This window comes from Tamandua tetradactyla, chromosome 2 (assembly GCF_023851605.1).
Source record: "Tamandua tetradactyla isolate mTamTet1 chromosome 2, mTamTet1.pri, whole genome shotgun sequence".
Classification (NCBI taxonomy): domain Eukaryota; kingdom Metazoa; phylum Chordata; class Mammalia; order Pilosa; family Myrmecophagidae; genus Tamandua; species Tamandua tetradactyla.
The window spans coordinates 51104044-51109994 of record NC_135328.1 but is presented as its reverse complement, the minus strand read 5'-3'; the positions used below and the strand labels follow the sequence as shown (position 1 = coordinate 51109994).

Sequence of the window (5951 nt, the reverse complement as noted above, 5' to 3'; positions counted from 1 at the left end):
AACGCTCCCCTAGGAACTCTTCAGGGCCAGAGTTGCTCACAGCAGTCCCTGGTGCCAGGCTGGGAGATGGGAGAAGGGTGAAACAGGGCCCCAGTTTGTCTATGGTGGGGGAATGGAGCTGCTTCTCTCCAAGGCTTTCACCAAGAAAGATTATCTCTCCTTCCCTTGTTCAGATAATCTTTTTTTTTTTTTTCAGAGGCACCAAGCAGAATTTATTACCCTAAGAGGTTTGAGAAATTCCAGGCACTGGTCAAAACTTTCCCTTGTCACAAGAAAACCAGAACCTTTTCATACCCACCCTCGCCCCCCCAGGTGAAGGGAAAAATTAAAGGACACAGCCCAAGCTATATTGGCTACTGCATCCTCCTTGATGAATCATCTCAAAGTCACAAGTGGGTATGTTAATATCTGGACAATCTTATATCGACATTCCCACAATTAAAATAAGGTTTATCCTACCACTGGCCACAGATCCAGAGATTTCAGTCAACAGATAAAAAGATACCAAGGACCTTCACTGCTTATGAGAACAGAAAGATTTTGTTTAGAATTAATTGGCAGAATTAAATGGGGTTATTAAATAATCATCAGCAAGTACAAGACAGCCTAGAGGAGGTGATAATCCTGTGGGTTAAAGAAGAATGACGAGACATCTCTGGCTTACTCTGAGATGACTTAACGTCTCACCATGAGTGTCCTCAGGTAGGACGCTCATGGTTGCCCAGCAACAACGGAGCCTACAGTGGCTGCCCCAGGATCTGGCCTCGGGCTGGGGGTTGGGGGTGGGAGAAAATGGTTCTTCACTTTCCAGATTAAGTTGAAGGACAGGCAATCTTCAGGCAGTGATGAGAAGGCCCCTATTTCCACATTTGGGGAATGCCAGCTGGTCAGATCTCACGTAGAATTTTGGATTGATTGGTTTCTCAATTATGCTAGACCTAAGAAGGCCAGGCTCTTTTCTTATTTTCCTTTTATCATCAAATCAAATAGCACTTATTTCCAGAGACACCGTACTCTAAAGTAAAACTCTTGACAGACTCTGGGTGGCAGATATTCATGAAAATCAGCCTCTGGGCCAATTAAGTCTTGATGAAGTTGTCTCCTCATAATTCAGCTCCATGCTGCACCTGCCCACATTCACGATTGGAGCAGGAACCAACTGCCCTCCTTGCTTAACTAAGGCACTCAGGAAAGAAGGGGAGTCTCAGCACCTGCCTGTCAAATGCAGCTGTACTTGATGAACTTTGTTTAACATGAACAGGTCATTGTGACTACAAGTTTCCCCCAAACTATCCCTACTAGTGTTTTTAAGGAACACCTCCTCCCCTGCATAAGGCTCTCTATTTTTAATAAATTATTTCAATTACTGTCACCATTCAAAAGAAACTTCAGCATCAAAGCCCACCTCTGCCCAGTGATTCAGCCCCCAAGATGCTGAGAGGGTGGGGATGAGGGCAGAGCCCAATTAACATTAGGGATTCTGGTCGTTGGGGTCACACTTGAGCATGACCTTCAACCCCAACCCCCTTCTGGATGTTTCAAAGGCCTCCAGAGCTCTCTCCAGAGGAAACCTATAGGTGACTAAAGGTTTAACATTCACAGACTTGGATGCAAGCATTGAAATTGCCATCAGCTACGTATTGCAGTAGTGAAACACGCCTTTGATATCCACTTCCCGGATTGCCACGTGCACGAGGGGCACGGTGGTCATCTCAGGGCCCAGCCCCACAAGTACCAGTTTCCCACCAGAATGGGTGGCATAGATGCCCGCCTGGACGGCAGCCTCTGCCTCTGTGCACTCAATGGTGATTTACGGCTTGCATCCTAGCAAATCTTCTACTTTGCTGGCAATTTCTTGAGGGCTCTCCTTGGAGACCTGAAGGATGAGATCAGCCCCTACTTACTTGGCTTTGGACAACCGAGAGGCAGACAGATCAGTCACCACCACTTGAGCAGCTCCCATTGCCTTGGCTATGATCAAAGTGATCAGTCCAATCGGCCCAGCTCCGCACACAAAGACCTTGTTCCCCAGGGAGACTCCAGCTCGCTGGCAGGCGTGGATCCCCACAGAGAGAGGCTCAATCATGGCCCCTTCCTCAAAGGTGACGTTGTCAGGAAGCTTGTAACAGAAGTCTGCATTGTGCTTGTAGAAGCGACAGAGTTTCCCATCGTCTGGGGGCATGGCACAGAAGAAGATAGATGGGGACAGATTGTATCGGCCAATCTTGCAGAACTCGTCAGTTTCTCTGGGGGCACCAGGTTCAATGGCAACACGATCACCTGGTTTTAGATGCTTTACCAGTGATCCCACTTTTACAACTGTTCCTGAAGCTTCATTCCCCAGCACCATGGGCTTTTTCACAACAAAATCTCCAATTCAACCATGTTGCCAATAGTGGACATCTGAGCCACAGATTCCAACTGAATGTATCTTCAGCAGCACTTCATTTGGGCCTGGTTCAGGAATGAGGAAGTTCTCCAGGCGCAGATCTCCAGCTCCATGCACCACTAAGGAGAGATTCTTGTGCTGGGCCGCCGCTGCCACCGCCATGTTGCTCACTCCCTCTGGGGTTGATGATGGAGTCCACAGGACTTCGGTAGCTCTCAGATAAGATTTTTAACTTTTTATGTGATTGCATTGTATGTAAGAAGTACATCTGGATCTCATGCTAAAATTTACAAAGTTTAGGCAATTGACCTTGGATTATAAAAGTAAGTGAAGTGTCTCTCAGGAGTCTGCTGAGAGATGGGCTTTCTCTACTCCACTCACCAGATCCATGCTAGGGTCTGTAGGTTGGGAATGCATCTTTCTTCTTTTTCATTTAGGACCATGCCTTATGCTTCCTGTGCAAGCCAAAATAGTCCAAAGGGCATTGACAACCTGGGTTTGAATCCCAGCCCTGGCCCTTTCTCATTATGAGAACTTGGATAAATGACCTCATGTTGATGAGTCTTGGTTTCCTCACCTGTTAAATGGGGGTGATGACAATAGTATCTATACTAGAGAGGTGGCAGGATGCACTCAAGGCCACAAGGCAAATACCTATAGAGAGCTTTCCATGTGCCAAGTACAGTGTTATGGTTTGGGTAGTGTGGTGGTTTGAAAAGGTTTATGTACCCTAGAAAAGCCATGTTTTAATCCTAATCAACCTTGTGGGAGCAATGGTTTCTTCTAATCCCTAGTTTCCAACTGAATGTTGGAAACTCTAATTAGCTTATCTCCATGGAGAATGTGACTCAATCAAGTGTGGGGATTAAACTTGATTAGGTGGAGGCATGTCTCCACCCATTCCAGATGTGTCTTGATGGATTTCACTGGAATCCTTTAAAAGCAGAAGTACTATGGAAAAAGCTAGAGAACAACAAGAGAGAAAGCCACGAGATTCTGAGAGAGCAAAGCATAATGACAGAATGACATAGCCATGAGAAGCAGAGAGTTCCTTTTGAGAATGAGGAGAACGCTTCAGAACCATGAAGCAGAGAGTCTACCAGCCAGCGCCCTGTGTAGATGAAGAATGAAAATGCCTCCCGGGGAACTTTATGAAGCAAGAAGACTAGAGAGAAAGCCAGCAGACGCCGCCGTGTTTGCCATGTACCCTTCCAGCTGAGAGAGAAATGCTGAACGTCATCAGCCTTCTTGAACTGAGGTATCTTTCCCTGGATGCTTTAGATTGGACATTTCTGTAAACTTGTTTTAATTGGGACATTTTCTTGACCTTAGAACTGTAAACTAGCAACTTATTAAATTTCCCCTTTTAAAAGCCATTCCATTTCTGGTATATTGCATTCCGGCAGCTAGCAAACTACAACAGGTGGTGTGGGTGGGGCTTTTGATTAGGTTATTTCAGTTGAGTCATGTTCCAGGTGAGTCTTAATCCTCTTATAAGATGATGAAATTCAGAGAAACATAGAGAAGCTGAGAGAGAAAGACACAGAAAACAGAGAGAAACCACAGAAACAGAGGAAGCCACTGAAGCCAGAAGCTGGGAGCAATGAAACCCAGGAGAGAAGAGAGAGACCAGCAGATATCGTTGTGTGTGTTGCCATATGACAAGGAGACCCAGATTGCTGGTAGCTGGTCTTTGGGGAGAAAGCATCACCTGTTGGTGTCTTGATTTGGACATCTTCATGGCCTCAGAACTATTAATTTGTGAGTTAATAAATCCCATTGTAAAAGCCAGCACAGGGGGTTGTTCTAGTTTGCTAGCTGCCAGGACGCAATATACCAGAAACAGAATGGCTTCTTTAAAAGGGTAATTTAATAAGTTGCTAGTTTACAGTTCTAAGGCCAAGAAAATGTCCCAATTCAAACAAGTATATAGAAATGTCCAATCAAAGGCATCCAGAGAAAGATACCTTGGTTCAAGAAGGCCGATGAAGTTCAGGGTTTCTCTCTCAAGTGAGAAGGCACATGGCGAACACAGTCACAATTTCTCTTTCATCTGGAAATGCACATGGTGAACACGGCATCATCTGCTAGCTTTTCCTCCTGGTTTCCAGTTTCATGAAGCTCCCCAGGAGGCATTTTCCTTCTTCATCTCCAAAGGTAGCTGGCTCGTGGACTCTCTGCTTCGTAGTGCTGCAGCATTCTCTGCTCTCTCTGAATCTCCTTCATTCTCCAAAATGTTTCCACTTTTATAGGACTTCAGAAACTAATCAAGACCCACCCAAATGGGTGGAGACATGCCTCTACCTAACCCAGTTTAACAACCACTCTTGATTAAGTCACATCTCCAGGGAGATTATCTAATTACAGATTCAAACATACAGTATTGAATAGGGATTATTCTGCCTTTACAAAATGGGATTTAGATTAAAACATGGCTTTTCTAGGGTCCATACATCCTTTCAAACCAGCACAGGGGGTGTAGGGACAGTTCAGTGGTAGAATTCTCGCCTTCCATGCAGGTGACCCGGGTTCAATTATCAGTCCATGCACTTCCCCCCCAAAACAAAACAAACTAACAAAAATTCAACAAATGGTGCTGCAATAACGGGATACTCACATGGAAAAATAATGAAATGTGACACCCGCCACACAGCGTACAAAAAAATAGCCAGCACATTTCTGGTAGATTGCATTTCATCAGCTTTAACAAACTAAAACAAGCAGTTATACCTTGTCTCACCTAATCCTGAAATGGGCCAAAGGTTTTGGCACTATGGTTTTCCCTGCTTTACAGATGAAGAAATTGAGACATAAAAAGGTGAAATGACTGACACGAGAATACACAGTGAAGGAATTCAGAACCACAGATCCAATCTGTGCTCAGCACTCCTGAAGGCTATATCCTTCTGCCTCTCTGCTAGACCTACCTCTGCTTTTCTAATTGGTTGATAATATTATTGGTATTAAAGATACAATCATGGTCCCTCTAAAAAATCCTACATTCCATTAATAGAGTTGGTGCGCAACTTCCAGAAAATTCTCTATGCCTATATGATTATGAGCTCCATGGAGGCAGGAGTCCTTGTCTTGTTCACCATCAAATTCCCAGGACCAAGACCCAGGGCTGGCACAGTGTTGGTGCTCAGTAAATATCTGTTTAAAGAATGAATATTTGTGTATAAGGGTTCAATAGATATGTTGAAAGAATGAATAACCCAATGGTTACACTTTCAGCAAAGTGGAATTATAGTACACCCAGTTTGTTGAAAGTTGCTTCTTTTGGTTAACCTTTCTCCATGTCTACCCACTGGGCATTGTTACTCATCATTCCTTCTTCAAGATCTTGCAACAAGGGGCTAGAAAGACAGGGCTTTCTCTGAGAGAGGGCCTGGCTGTATGTGGGACCTGACCTCTTCCCTCTATGGAAAGTTCCTTATAGTTGAGCAAACTGTTGTTTCTGGGATGGAGCAGTTTTCCCCCAAAGGACTGGATTCCAGCCAGTTTATTCAATATTCACACAACAAAATTTTACTTATTTCTACTATTTGAAGATCCTGTTGTA

The 5951-nt window shown here is 44.5% G+C and overlaps 1 pseudogene; it reads right to left on the bottom strand.

Moving 5' to 3' along the window:
- Window positions 1–1414: 1414 nt before the first annotated feature.
- On the bottom strand, window positions 1415–5704 carry LOC143656210 (sorbitol dehydrogenase pseudogene; annotated as a pseudogene).
- Between the last annotated feature and the right edge of the window lie 247 nt (window positions 5705–5951).